Genomic DNA, 15342 nt, shown 5'->3' on the forward strand with positions numbered 1-15342 from the left:
TTAACATGATTCCTTTTCCTTATAATTTATTATCAACTATAATTGAACCTACTAGTAGAGTACACACAGTGGCGGCTCGCCCCTGAATTTAGTGGGTGTGGGCCTGTTTATCTTTTTTTCCAAAAATAGAATTACCTCAAATTTTTATTGTGTTAAACCACATCACATTCATAATTTTTTTTTTTTTTTTCAGTTTCATAAAATATGTAATTCTTTGATATCTTTGCGTGCTTACTCATTAACCAAAATTTTTTATTTTTCCCCTTAAAAAAAATCAACACACTTAAAAATATTTCAATTTTAAAAAAATTGTAAGGCTTTTTTTCTTTTGTTTATGTTTCAGAAGCTTGTTTTGCTAAACGATCATAATAATTATGTCTAATAAGATGTGCCTTCTTTTGTTAATAAATTAATTTTAAAATATTCTGCCATTAATTATGTAAAAAAATCATAAAACTTCCATAGTAAATTTTGTTGAAAAGGATACAACAAACTCTCAACAATTGAATAATTAATTAAGAATTTGGCTGAAAATACTTTTGTGCCAACTCTCAAATAAAAAACAGACACTTCTGGCACCATGGACATATCCACGGGGGAGGGGGGGCAAGGGGGGGCATTTATCAATGAGTTTGAAAGTGTATACATCTTCTTACAAATCCATTTAAAAAGAAAAATTATTGGTGTTGAGAGTTAATATTGCTATCATTTTAGAAATACATTGCTTCCAAAATCTTGGGGGGAGGGGGGCTAAAAGACCAATCCCGCAATTGTTCAAATAATTGTTCATTTTCTTTTTTCCATTTATAATGTTAATTTCCTTTAAATAATTGATAAAAAAGAAAAAAAATCAAACAGTGGTTGAGCATTTACAGGAGTCTGGCCAGAGCAAATTTGGGTCCGTTAACGGACCCTTCACAAAAATCCGATCAACCAAAACGGATCTTTCACAAAATCCCGATCAACCAAAACAGACCCTTCACAAAATTCTGATAAACAAAAACAGATCTTTCACAAATTGTTTATTGAAAGAGCAAATCTCAAATTAAAATAATACAGCATATTTCCTGTTTAAAAACGATAATGTTTGGAACCTTTTTTAAAGTTAAATTAGAGAACTCAACATACAAAATCAGCTAATTTTGCAAAAGAAAAAAAAAAAAAAGGCACTCGAGTGATGCTTCTGCAAGCCATAAATAATTACTACGGCCAAATAAATATAATTCCTGTTTCTTTGAAAAAAAATTAACAGCTGAAAGTCAGTTTGGTTTATAATTTTGCTTGTTTGTTTTATGCAGCGGTGTTGTAAACTTCTTTGAGAAAGCGTCAACATTCTCTGAATAGGCATAGTAAGCACTTTTCTCCCCACTCATGATTTAATAATCAATAATATACAGCGAAATGAACTTAGAACTGCAAAGGATAGTAGGGGGTAGGGGGATGTGATCGCTTCAGATAGAGTTACCAAATTCAAACTAATCGCCACTTACGTCTAGGAGTGCAATGTTTAACTGTTTATCGCCACTTAGCATCTGGCAGTGCGATGTTAAACTGTTATTTTGGGAGAAAGTTATGTGGGTTTGGTTTTTCGATGCTAAAAAAAGGATAATTAACTTTAAATAAACTCTTACCGTTTTTTTTTTTCTATAGATGTCTACATTTTGAAAAACGCAATCTTTTTACATCCGATATGAGAATTATATTTTATTCTTTTTTCAAGCTAACTTCGTTTTATTAGGATGCAAATAAATGAAAAGGCTCTTTATTTTTGTAACAAAGCTTATTTCAAGTTTTAAAGTGGAATTCCATTTTCTTTTATGAGTCAATAATTAAAATGCTGAATCGATGGTTTATTTATTTTATTTATTTATTTATTATTATTATTATTATTGCTTCAAACTGTGTCCAGATATTAATGATATGTTTATCATAGGACTCTAAAACGCAATTCTAAAATAATTTTATCAAAAATATTTATTTTACAAGCCGTTTTTATACTTTTGATGCCTTCACTTTGAGAATTGCAATCTCTTTGCATCCGCTATGGGAATCTGATTTTTCGATGTTTAGTACGCTTAGTTAAGAGGTAAACAAATAAAATATATTTTTATTTTTGTAAAAATCATGGAATTTATAAGTTTTAAACGAAACTCTGTGCTCTTCCACAGTGTCTTGGGTTAAAAAGTTAAATGCTGAACCCCTGACTGAATTTTTTTTTCTTACAGTTATTTTAAATACTATACAAATAAAATTTCTAGTATAATTTAACATGATGTAGAACGGTAGATAAGTATTGATACTTGAGGGGTGCCCATCTCCCAGTGAGCGATGTCTCCCTCTCTCCCCAAACACTAGAAAAACACTCAAGAATGATATTCTCAACAGAAAAGAGAGAAAACACTCTACTTTAAGTGTCAATGATGCAGTTTCCACCATCTCAGGGGTCTAAACTTGAGTTTTTACAAAAAAAAAAAAAAAAAAAAAATTTTTTTTTTTTGCAAAATTGATTTTTCACAAAATTAATTGATTTTTCACAAAATTATTTTATTTTTCACAAAAAACGGACCCTGTGAAAAATCCTGGACAGACCCCTGATTTAACTCTTTGAAACTCTTAACAATCTCAGAATTTCGTTAAAAACATCTAGATTTCGTGACTTTGATAAAAATAAAAGGAGAATTCATTTGTTAGTCTCTTAACAAAGCGAACTAAACATCAAAAATTCGAAAAATCCGATGCTCAAAGCGGATGCCAAGATATTTCAATTCTCAAAGAGAAGGCTCCAAAAGTATAAAAACGGCTCATAAAAGAATTTTTTAAAAATTATTTTAGATATTTGCATTTTAGAAGCCTATGATAAACATATCATTAATAACTATCAACACAGTTGCAGCAAAAGGGTCATTCCATGTCAACTCAACACACCCATTTTAACTCACCCCCTCAGATTTTGATAAAATTTGGCACACATGTAGTGGGCACCAAGAATAACAAAAATACAAAATTTCAAATTTTTATCTTGAATAGTTTTGTGTACGGCCTTGTAAAGTTTTCAAAAAATCGTGGAAAAACTACAAACAAGCAATTTTCAAATTGCTCTAAAAGCTGTCAAAATTGAGTTAGAGAGGTGGGACCGGTGTTATTTTGTAGCTTTTTTAATGCTCTTTTAAGAGATATGCAACATGTCCTATGTAGTAGTAAAAAAAGTTTTTTTTTGGTGCAAATCAAATTTTTGATTTTGATTCTTTTCAAAAAGTACCACTTTTAAAATTTTCAAAAAAATTCTATAAATAGACAGTACTTTCATAAACTGCCATGCAAAGTTTTATGATGGGATGGTAATGGGATCTATGTCAAAAAAAAAAAATTACTGACACCTATTTTTCTTAAATACCAGATTTTGACCAAATAATAATTATTTTATTGTAGTAAAATATATTGTAGTAAATGCTTTCATGACAGATATGAATGTATTGTACTTTAAATTCTTCTTATAAAAATATTAGTAAAAATTAAGGCAAATAAAATACCAAAATTTAAAATTATATCAATTTATGCTGCATGAAATACAAATACAATAAATATTTACAATAAAATTTTCATAAAAACAGTTTTGACCAAGTAATAATTTTAATGTAGTGATATAAGATTTTATGAAAAATCACTTGAGTAGGGGAAACTGGGAGGTTTGACCCACTTTTTACTAAGGTTTTTTTTTTTTTTAAGTTTGAATTAAAAAAAATCCTGGTTGACTTTTTTCGAAAGGAAATACATCCAAGCAACTTTTTACATTGCTGTTATTTATTTAAGTTAAAAATTATTTTCTTATTAAAGATTTTTCAAGAGTGTTCAAACTGGGTCAAACCTCCCCACTTGAGGGACGTTTGACACACCATAAGAGAGGTTTGACATAAAACTATATATACCCTATATATAATATACATTAAATTGCTTATAAAATAAACACTCTGTGCTCATAATAAATTCATAAAACCTATATTTCTAGGCTATATATAAACTGGTTTTGGGGCAAAACTGCTAGTTCTGTATAACATAATGATGTTTTAGAAATCTACAATACAAGTTGAACATACTTTTGTTGTTTGGTGAATACATGAATAGTTATCATTAGTCGACAGCGTTACAATAATTAACAGATTTTATAAGCCTTTACATTTATGAGTGATATAGAAGGGTGAGAATTATTTTAACTGCATTGAAAATTTACACAGAACTAAAAATATTAATTTTAAACAAATAAGAAATTACTACTAACTTAAAAAAGGTTAAAGAAGTGAAATTGTTGAGTATAAATCAGATTTTATGTAAAGAAGGAGGTCCATGTTCAGAAGTTCACTGTTTAAATTTTGAAAAAGCCAATTGGGTTTGGTCCATATCATTTTCTAGAAGAGCGTAAGTTCTTCCTGTCGGAGTAACAGCATACCTGCCAACCTCCGAGAAAAAAAATCCGGAAGATTTTTTTATTTTTATCCACAAGATTTTAACGCAAAATAAAATCAAACAGGACCCCTATCCTCTTTACATTTAACAATATATTAGTTATGAATTTCATATCAATTGAACTTACTTTCGTTTAGTAAATATTACTTTTATTGCTTTCTTTAAAAGTTTGGAAATAACATTTGGTACTCATTTTAAAAACAGAACAAAGCACAAACAGCTCGAACTGAGAGAACGAGAAGATAATCGGCGCCGAAATTGTGCCCCTAGTTGCCAGGTGCGACACTTGCTTTGATTGGATCCCGATGAAGTCATGCGCTGTATCACTCCGTAACGTCATAATCTTGCCTCACTTCTTCTCGTGCCATTCTCCTACGGCAACCTTTCCTTGGCTACTTGGCCTAAAACGTTCCACAAAAGAATCGTTAGCGCCAAAATTGGCGAGATACAATTTTTTTCCTACAAAACGTGAAAAATCCGGAAGATTTTGCTCATAACCGGAAAAACGGAAAAAGACATAAAAATCCGTAAAACTTCCGGGAAATCCCGAAGACTTGGCAGGTATGTAACAGGGTCCACTCTTGTTAGTATGTTCACAACAGAGACCCACATTACATCTGAATGCCTGGGGTAGGAAAAAGATTTGGTTGGTCCACTTGGATAAAGAAAAGCAATTTTAACTTTATCTTGTTCTTCGTTTTTTTCTAATACATAACCAAGCCACCAATTGTTGTCATACACGGCAGTAACGTAACCTCTTATATCTTCAAATGTAAGTTTCTCAGGAGATTTCGTTACCTCCTTTTCCCACACCTGAGTATCATTTGAAAAGTACTTCACTAATAATTTTGAACCACTTTTAGGGATGAACGAATGAACTGCTGTGTACCTTTGATTGTTAAGGCTTCTTTAAATCAGGGCTGTAAAATCTTATCAGTTTCAATGTAATCTTTTTGTGTGGAAAAGGCAAAATCTACTTTTGGAACATTTTCGACTGCCCACTCAAAAAGATCTCTTGGTGTTTGGATCTGGTTTTCGTATGGCTTCTGCAAACTTGCTCGAGCTGCCAGTCTCTTAATTGAACCGCCTACTCCATCACAAGGCCCTTTTCCATGCGCCGTGGCCGAAAAGTGCCACTCGGCTTCAATACCGAAATCTTTCTGATGAAGACAAAGGTTCAAAAAATTTTTCTTGTTTTTGTATTGTGCGCCAGAACCATCTGAAAAGTAATAGATTTTTTTTGGAAGCTTTTGGAACTTATTTGTTAAATAAGGAATGAGTTTCTTGAGAAAAGTGTAGACTGCGATTGTATTGTGTTCTAGGCAGTCAGAAATGACAACGAAGTTCAAGTGTTCAATTTTGCCGTTCTTAAAGTATGTCACAAAGGGATGAATGGTGACCTGCTGACTAGTCCAGTGGTAGCTCTGGGCTTCATCCTGTAAAACTATGCTGTAATTTTCAGAGAAATCACATGTAATTACAAATTCTGACTCTCTGATGTTTTCTTTAATGTTGTTGAGGAATGATGCTTGTTGCCAGACTTAGATAAAATGAAAAGCTTTCTGCAAACACAAATCCTAACTGGAAAATTTTCTGCAAATAATTATTTTGCCTGACTCATCCTTGAATAAAAAATTTAATTTGTATTCTAATATGAAAGAGACAAAAAAAAAAAAAAATGCTTTAAATCATTTATTTTTTTTACAATAACATATAGTTAGTTCTTATTTTTCACCAACTGAAGAAGACTGCCGAAACCATTATTTTTTTTACACATGTGCTTCAAAAGGCTTTTGGAGAAAGACTTTAACCGAAATAAACTTTAGGATTTTCTTAAAAATTCCATTAAAAAAAAATTAAATCAACGTTAGCAGTTTGAAAAAAAATTTCTGCAGAGCTAAAAATTTTCTGCGAACGCCGTTCGCGCGTTCGTCTATATCAGCGGTTCCCAACCTTTTTCTCTTTGCGAACCCCTTGGAACAGGCAAAAAAGTTCGCGAACCCCCTGATGTTGAAATTAGTAACATGTAAGAAACAATAAAAAAACAGCATGTTTGCTTTCCATTTTTTGCAGCATTTGATTGCAATAAACAAAAATATAATTGTAAAATATCATTAAGTGCAAACATTAATAAAAGTTAAAACTACATCTACAAGAAAAATTATAAACAAGAAGTTTTATAAACCAACTATTTTTTTAAGCATACTTTAAATTGGGGAAAAAATCCTTAATGCGATATTTGTGGCTGTTTGACGGAACAAAGAAACTGAAAGTTTGGTTCAATGTCTGACAGTCTGAGTCTTAAATCAGGCTCTGCATTCAATCTGCTTCGGTATTTATCTTTGAGATAAGTATAGGAGGAAAATCCTTTGTCGCACACATATGTTGTACAAAATGGTAATAAAATTCGAATTGCTTTTTTGGACAAAACGGTATAGTCATTTCTTACACTGAGCCAGAAGTCAATTAACGAGAGCTCTTTAAAGGTAGTTTTCAATGAATTATCACAGGATAACTTGATGAGCATTTCCTTTTCAGGTAATGTCAGGGTGTTCTCTAAGCATGGATTTCCTTCAAAAGGATTGCGTATCCAGTTGTTTGAGAGAGGGAAGTTACGCCTATTAGGAAAATACTCGTCAAAAGTTAGTTCAAGATGTTGCAGATGTTCACATACATTTCTTTTAACGCTTTCATCAAGTTTCATTGAGTTTTCTGATAAAAAACTACTAAGAGAAATGAAACAAGAAAACTCACCCATTTCCAGGCATTGGATCCAGAAATTCAATTTTTTTTACCATAGCTTCAATTTTATCATATACAACGAAAATATGAACAACTGCACCTTGCAAGGAGAGATTTAATTCATTTAATTTTGAAAAGATGTCAGCTAAATATGCAAGCCTTTGCATCCAAAGAGGATCGAATATGCAAGTGGACAAGTGAAATGGATGATCAACAAAAAATGCTTGGACTTCTGACTTCAATTCAAATAAGCGTGTCAAAATTTTGCCACGGGAAAGCCATCTAACTTCTGTGTGAAGAAGTAAAGTAACATGAAGGCTTCTCAATTCCTCACAAAGCGCGTGAAATAGACGGCAGTTTGTGGCACGTGATTTTATGAAATTTACAATTTTTACCGCATCATTCAAAGTAGCGGATAATTCTGCGGGAATACGCTTACATGGTAATGCTTGTCTATGAATGCAGCAATGAGTCCATTCAATTTTCTCGTTGATCTTCTTTACTCGCACCACAAAGCCAAAAAATTTTCCTGTCATTGATTTTGCACCATTCGTGCACACACCCACATACAAAGACCATTCTATTCCATTTTCATCAAAGTAACTGTTGACCAGTTCGAAAATTGCTTCTCCAGTTGTGTTGGTTTTCAAAGGTTTTGCAAATAGTACATCTTCTTTAATTGCATCGTTAAAAATATACCTAACATAGACAAGTAATATTGCAGCGTTTGCTACATCAGTCGACTCATCAAGCTAGATCGCAAAATTATTCTCTTTTATTCTATTCACAAGTTCTTTCTCCACATTACTTGCCAAATCAGTAATTCTGCGTGATGCTGTGTTGTTTGAAAGCGGAACCAGGTCAATTTTTTTTGCTGACTTTTCTCCCAGCATACACTTAGCAATATCTTCAGCACACGGTCCAATTAAATTTTCTGCAATTGTATGTGGCTGTCCAGATCTTGCAATTCTATAACTGACTCGATATGAAGCTTCAAGGGCCATTTTACTATCTTCGTTGGATTGTAACAGGAACGTAGAGACTACACTTTTTATTATATTCCAATTTTCTTTTAAAATATTCGATAGGTTTGTCCTTGTGCGTCGGATGCTTTGTTTCGAGGTGTCTTCTCAGAAGTGACGGTTTCAAACTGCTGTTCGTTAGAACTTCGTTGCAGAGAAGACAAAGCGGTCTAGGTTCAGACTCTTCTCCAGTAAAATAAAAGCCCATTTGTAAATAGTCACTGTCATATTTTCGCTTTTTCCTTTTTTCTCCCCTAGTTGACTTTTCTGTTTAGTCGGGGAAGGCGGCAGTTCATTACAGCTATCTATTTCAATATCCTGTGTTGATTCGAAAGTTACTGCTGATGTTGAGGGTTGATCGATTGACTGCTTGTCCATTTGTCGCTCAACCAAACTACCAGTTTTCAACCATCGATCCATAGCAGCAGAAAGTTATTAAATCATAAAAATTACCAACACGATCATAACTTCACAAACAGAGTAGCAAGTTCACGTAGCAAAACCAATTGCAAACAAAATCACTTGTTTTCAAGCATCTCTAAAGTATCTCTAAATACGTAACAACTATTTCCCCAGAACTATGAGCATGCTGATGTTATATATTTTTGAAAACGAACAGATTTCTAAAATCCAGTAATAAATTTTAAGTTTGGAGCCTTTTGCTGTCATGTCTGCTATTCGATGACTGAATTCGACGGAAATTCCCGAGTTATATTTCAACCAGATTAGAAATAATACCCCTATGATGCATTGTTTGAGAATTCTTTGTTTTTCGACATATGTATATTATGTATATTGTTTGATTGACTCCACGCGATGGCGCGTTTTTAAGGTCATCGTGATCCCCGCCACAGCTTAATACAACGTGTATGCATGGCGCCTCGCAATAAAGAAGGAAGGATATCTCTTTTTGTTGTCTATCGAAAAAAAAATGAGAAAATTTCTTTTTAACCAAGATTATAAAACCGCTGAAAGATTTTTTTTTTTTTTGAGCTTAATACAAGAGTCTGGCGCGTTTTCAAATTAAAAAAAAAAAAAAAATAGTAACTATGTGTGCAAATTGAATATTTTATAATTTTTTACCAAACTAGGAAAAATCCGGCATTGCACCGAAATTTTCGCGAACCCCCTTCCTGCACCTCGCGAACCCCTAGGGGTTCACGAACCACCGGTTGGAAACCTCTGGTCTATATTATGCAAGACTGCTTGTTGCTTTGCAATAAAATGTCGGACTAAAGAAGGCATGTTGCTGCAAAATAAATCTATAAATTCGTCTGAGGTTTTCTCAAACATCTCTAGGTTGCAGCGATCGACTGACATCCATTGGCGAAACTGAACTTTTTCAATTAAGTTATTTTCAAAAGAAGTTTCTAAAATTTTCCGTAAAGCAGTTTCTCCAGGGCAATACTCACAGTTCCCCATGTTGCAATCTATTGTTGATGGGTTACAAAGCATCTTTGCAATAGAATCCTTGTAGGTTTTCAAGTTACCATCTGTAAGTGAATTTAGCTTAGCATTTTCCATCATCAACTTTATGTTTTGATGAGTTGTGCCGCTCTGCCCAGCTAATATACAGCGTTTTGGTTTTAATTCCGCGAATTTAGAAAAACCAATTTTTATATTTGGGTGCTTATCTTTGAAATGATTATAAGCTTCTTTTAGATTACACAAAATAAGTCTTTTTGACATTTTTTTCTTGCCTCCATCTGGCAGAGTAACTGTTACACAATCTTTCATTCCTGGCATCGCCCGGCTAATTTCATCGTTTTCGTAAAAAGAATGCACAGTTTCGACTGTTTCTGTTGATAAACACTTCCCTGGCTTTGAATTAGGACCTTCCATAAACCCTTTTTCTTTCAAAATTTGCTTTGACTGTCGAACTAAGTAGTTTGGAGCATTAAACTCACGCATTATCTTCCTAACACTCCATTTCTCGGGTAAACATGTGAGAATCATAATTTTTTTGGATCTATTTGTACAATTCAAAAAGCTGGTTTTCAGATTTTGAAGAACCGACTGGTCAATTTCAGTATCATTATCTGATGAAGAATTTTCAGCAGCAACAAAGAGTTTACGTTTCAAAGATGAGATTTTTTTTACTTTAGTCGAAGCATACTGCTTGGAAGTAATTTTCTTCTTATCAATCGGGGACACACCTAATTCTTGAAGTGAAGTATTTAGTGTCTGAACAATCACTGAACTTGTTGCAAAGTTTGGATCTTCGTCTGGAACATTCACCTCCAACTCAGGAGAATCTTCATTTTCAGAATTTTTTTCACTAATGGGCACTATTTTTTAACTTAGTTAGGTCTTTTCTACACTGATCACAAATCATGGAGCCATCAAGTATTTGTGGAAATGAACCTGTCATCCAACATGTGACATTTCTCAGTTTTTTTCTATCTCGAACACGATGATTTGTTTTCTTCAATGGATTACAACACTGAACTCTTACCACAGTACTGCATTTTTACCTAGTTTCCATATTTTCTAAAAAATTCTTAAAACTTGCCTTTTAACTACAAGTTCTAATCATAGATTAAATTCGCTAACACATGAGAAATACTGAAGTTCAAAGTAATAATTCTTTTATGTGAGGTATCACAACTATTTTACATTATGGAATGGATAACTTAACACAGTAATAAAATTTAAAACACTACTTGTTAGCAAGGTCTCAAGTCACTGAATGAATGCTTGTGGAGAGTCTGGCTTGAGCAAGTTAGAAGAAATACCAGATTGGGTTCAGATGTGATATACCCCCCCATTTGGCGACATTCGATTTTTTTGCACAAAATTAAAATATTTTTCTCGCCAATGAGGCGATAATTTTTTATGCATGGCATCCCTGGCCAAACTAACCTGTGTTTAGCAACCCGAAGGCAATCTTACAGATCTGTTCAAACTTGTTTACTTGGGTTGTTTGGGTTTCACGCAGGAGAGATACGTGGTGTTGTTTCGTGCAATATACCTTACAGGAATGCTTATTTTGTGTTAGTTTAAATTCAGTAGTTGTGTTTTGAAGTAAAAACATTAGAAAATGCCAGTTTCTTCAAACTTGAAGGTTAATTAAAAGTTAACTCCAACGTGGTGTGTATCTGTAACGTGCCATTGTCATATGATGTATTGTTTTAGACTGAGTGTGAATATTTATACCATATAAAAAGGTAAGTTCTTTATTTTAGAATTCAAAAAAAAACCTCTCACTTCCAAAATTCTTTGTTTTTACAAATCCTTGAGGGGTTCTTGTAGTTTTTAACTTTATTTTTACTGTATGGGTCATTCCCATGTCAGTTCAACCACACCCCAACACCCACCATCTCAGATTTCAATGAAACTTTGTATACTTCTATGTTTCATAGTCCTATGTAACCTCCTAAAGTATTTCTTCTCTATTTAAAATTGTTTTTATTTTATGACCCTTCAAAGTTTTGAGATTTTGCGTTCGTTGTCATTCACAGTTCTCTCAGAATGAACTGCAGCTGTTTGCAAAAAAAATTATTTCTCAACAACTAAAGATAAAAAGTTTTTGAAAATTTTCACATTATACATTAAGACTTCAAGCATTTTAGAAAAAAATATATCAAAGATCTGAATTTATATTCAGCAATTGAAAAAAATTAATAAACTGAAAATTTTAAAATTTTTTCAATAAAAAAATGATTTTCAAAATTTTAATTTTTTGGCATGAGGGTCTAAATTAAAATAATTTATATATTTTTTTAAATGATCAGTAACATGTGTGCTAACATATAAAATGAGAATCTTTAGGGGACTTTGAGGGATTCTGCCCCCTTGCCCCCCTTATTTTGATAAAAGAAAAAAATCGATCACAATCTTACAAACTTAGCTAATTACTAATAGCATCAAAAAAAAATTTGAATAATGACATACATTGGTGTTTGAACCCAAATTTAAACATTTTAATACTCAAGATTTTTTTTGAATTGAAAGTAGTTAATCAAATAAAATAATAATAAACAATAAAAACAGGTTATCGCGAAATTCGAAATTTTCCTACAACAATTTATGCATACTAAAAATTATTGTTTAGTATGCATTAAGACAACATAGAAATTAAAAGAGAAATCATCTAATTCTAATTTATAACTAGGCAATTAATGCAAAGTATCACAAATCCTATAAATACCAGCTCATAGTTCTTAAATTCCTTCTACCTTATGTCTGTTTTCCTACTAAAAAATTAGAAAATATGTATGTCATTCTAATTATTGTGTTGTATGTAATCAGATCTAGGCCAAATACAAGTAAAAATTTGATATCTGTCCAGTAATGATTTCTCTAACCAACTGGGCAAAGAACAGACTAAAAGACAAATTCGAAGCTAGACATTTCTAGTTCGCAGAGCTTTTAACTTGTTTCATTAATCTAATGCAATATCAAACTGAAACATGGATTTGTTTTCCGCTTATCAAACAGATTAGCCCAGAAAAGTTCAATTTCCCGTGCCCCCTCCAAAAGATTTTTCTGTATCCGCCCCTGAATTGCGGTATGTTGTTTAAAGCCACTTTTTATTTTATACAAATGATTTATAATTATTCTACTCTAAATATTCCTGTTTAAATAGAGTGAAACTTCAGTAACTGGACACACTGATAACCCCTGTAACTGGACATTTATTTTTCTTAGGGTTGGCCCAATGCCAAATTCAATGACTGAAAATCTATCTAGCTTGACACACATTTGCGAGAACCCCCTATCAGTCCACACCCAATTGCTATTCTAGTTCAATTTTTGCTACCAACATTCTTTCATATTAACTTTTTCTCAGAGTTTTAGGAAATCTCTTTTAGAGAATTCTATCTTTTATCCAGGGGAGTAAGCAACCACTCTGTGCTGTTAGTGCAATTCTAAAAGGATAGGATAAAATATACCAAACTGTAGAGAAAGAAGGCACCATTATACCTGTATTCTAAATAAGTGTGAGCAGGACTTTTTATCTTTAACAGACATGACTAACAAGAAGCTTTTATCTCTTTTCAACAATTATGTATTTATGCTTCACAATATATTCAAATATATTATTGATTTTACTATATACTTTTCAAAGAAAGAAAATGAAAAGAATAGAAAATTCCTTTACTGGAATTAGTTTTCATAATGTGAATATTAAGCATCAGTAAGTAAGTTGTACACAGAGAAACTCTTTAGGAATTAAAATTTTAGAACCCCAATAAGTTGACGTCCACTTAAGTCGAAATTTTTTCATGTTTCCTTGGTTTGTTGAGTTATGGAGGTTCCGTTGTAGTTTGAATTAGCACATTTTATATTAATTTCTTTTCTCTATTCTATTTATTGCACTTAATTGCATTGCACTAGTGTACACTCCCAAAAGCAGTTGAGGAAAAGATGCAAGTTATGTTGGGGGGGGGGGGGGAATCCGGACAAATAATGTTTTTTTCCCTTGCAAATACTAATTTAGTTTCTTATTCTCATTAAAAAATATAAAAAAATCCATTGAATATGAGAGATGCAATTTATTTCCTCATTTGCTATGAAGTTAGGGGGGAAGGTAATTTACTTTATTTAGAACATATTATTACTAAGCAATCAAGCTATTAACTTTTAAGGGGTGTTAACTATTTTCAAGAAATGAAAAGGATGAATTTGTTGCTGTACAGCAGTAACACTAAAATGAAAAACAGTTCCACTATACTTAAAATACACCGCCAGCTCAGTTATTCCATCCGAGGACTGCAGTTCCGTGCTTTTTAGCACTCATCAGCCCGGAATAGGAATCACATGAGCTGGAGGCGAAAAATCTCTTAAGGGAGCCAAGAGAACCAAACAAACTGGTAACTAATACAGAATTAGCAAGCCAGGAGAATTAAGGCGGTAACTTACTACAAAATACAGTTCCACTAAAGCAATTTTTCTCAAACATAAGGGTTTAGGTGGGAGGGGGAGGGGGGATCCTGAAAGTGCTAGAAACTGCATGATTGTAAATTGGTGTTAAGAGTTTATTTTTGTTTTTCGTTGTCTTAACTAAAATGCAGTAATCTGTATGCAGATATTATTGTCTGTAACTTTTAAATTTCATGATACCTTATTTTCAGAATGTCTATATTTCAAACAATTTTTAACTATTTCAAATTTAAAAAAAAGCTTAAATATTAAATTTATATGTCTGACTTCAATATTAAACACACTTTATATACTATTTTTTTTAAAGAAATAATTGTTGGGAACTCTGTTTTCAAAGACATAGAAGAGCTTTTCTCTGATGCCTTCGTTTTTTCTGAAGAGGGGGAGGGGGCAGAATCCTTAAAAGACCCATAACTTTTTTCATAGGGGAAGTTAGGACTCATGATCATTTTTCATTGTTAAACATGATTTTTAAAACTGACCCTGATGTTAAAAATTTGACAATGGCTTTTTTCACCAAAAAAAAAAAAAAAAAATCAAAAATTTTCTTTTTCCAATTTTTTAAAAATTCTTAGTATAAACCAAGATTATTATAATATTTTTAATAAAAATATTCAAAATCTTAGCATTTTTTATGAAAATTTCCAAAAAGGTAAGTTTATTAGTTGCTAAGAAACAATTTTTTCCCATTAAACAACAGTTCAGTTTGAATGTCTTAAAAATGACAAAAAATGCAAAATCAAAAAATTTTATAAGTATATAATATCAAAATACATTGAGATTGAAAGAAAAAAAACTAAGGGGTTGCTTTTTACCACAAAATAAGGAAGTATACCAAGTTTCATCAAAATCTGAGGTGGTACATGTTAAAATCCCATTTTTACGGTAGATTTGGGGTGGAACTACCCCATATTTTAAGTTATTTCAAATGAAAAAGAAGCTTAGATTTTTTTTACATTTGAGTCCCAATGTTCAACACACTGTATATTTGAATTTTTGTCGTAATTGCTGACAATTCTGTTTTTAAGAATATGGAAGAGATTGTCTGTATGATGTTTCCTGCTTTTTTTTTTTTTTTCAGAATGGGGGGGGGGGGGGGGGCAGAATCCCTCAAAGTCCCCTAATGTTTTTTATTGGATAAGTTAGAATACATATTCATGATCATTTTTTTAAAAAATTATGATTTTTAAAGCTGACCCTCTTGTTGAAATTCAGAATTATGTCAGCACCT

At 32.2% G+C, this 15342-nt stretch overlaps 1 protein-coding gene across 1 annotated transcript in view; it reads right to left on the reverse strand.

Moving 5' to 3' along the window:
- Positions 1-15342, reverse strand: part of LOC129218068 (plasminogen activator inhibitor 1 RNA-binding protein-like) — a 52509-nt gene that overhangs the window by 31740 nt on the left and 5427 nt on the right. The window lies entirely within an intron of this gene.

This window comes from Uloborus diversus, chromosome 3 (assembly GCF_026930045.1).
Source record: "Uloborus diversus isolate 005 chromosome 3, Udiv.v.3.1, whole genome shotgun sequence".
Taxonomy (NCBI): Eukaryota; Metazoa; Arthropoda; class Arachnida; order Araneae; family Uloboridae; genus Uloborus; species Uloborus diversus.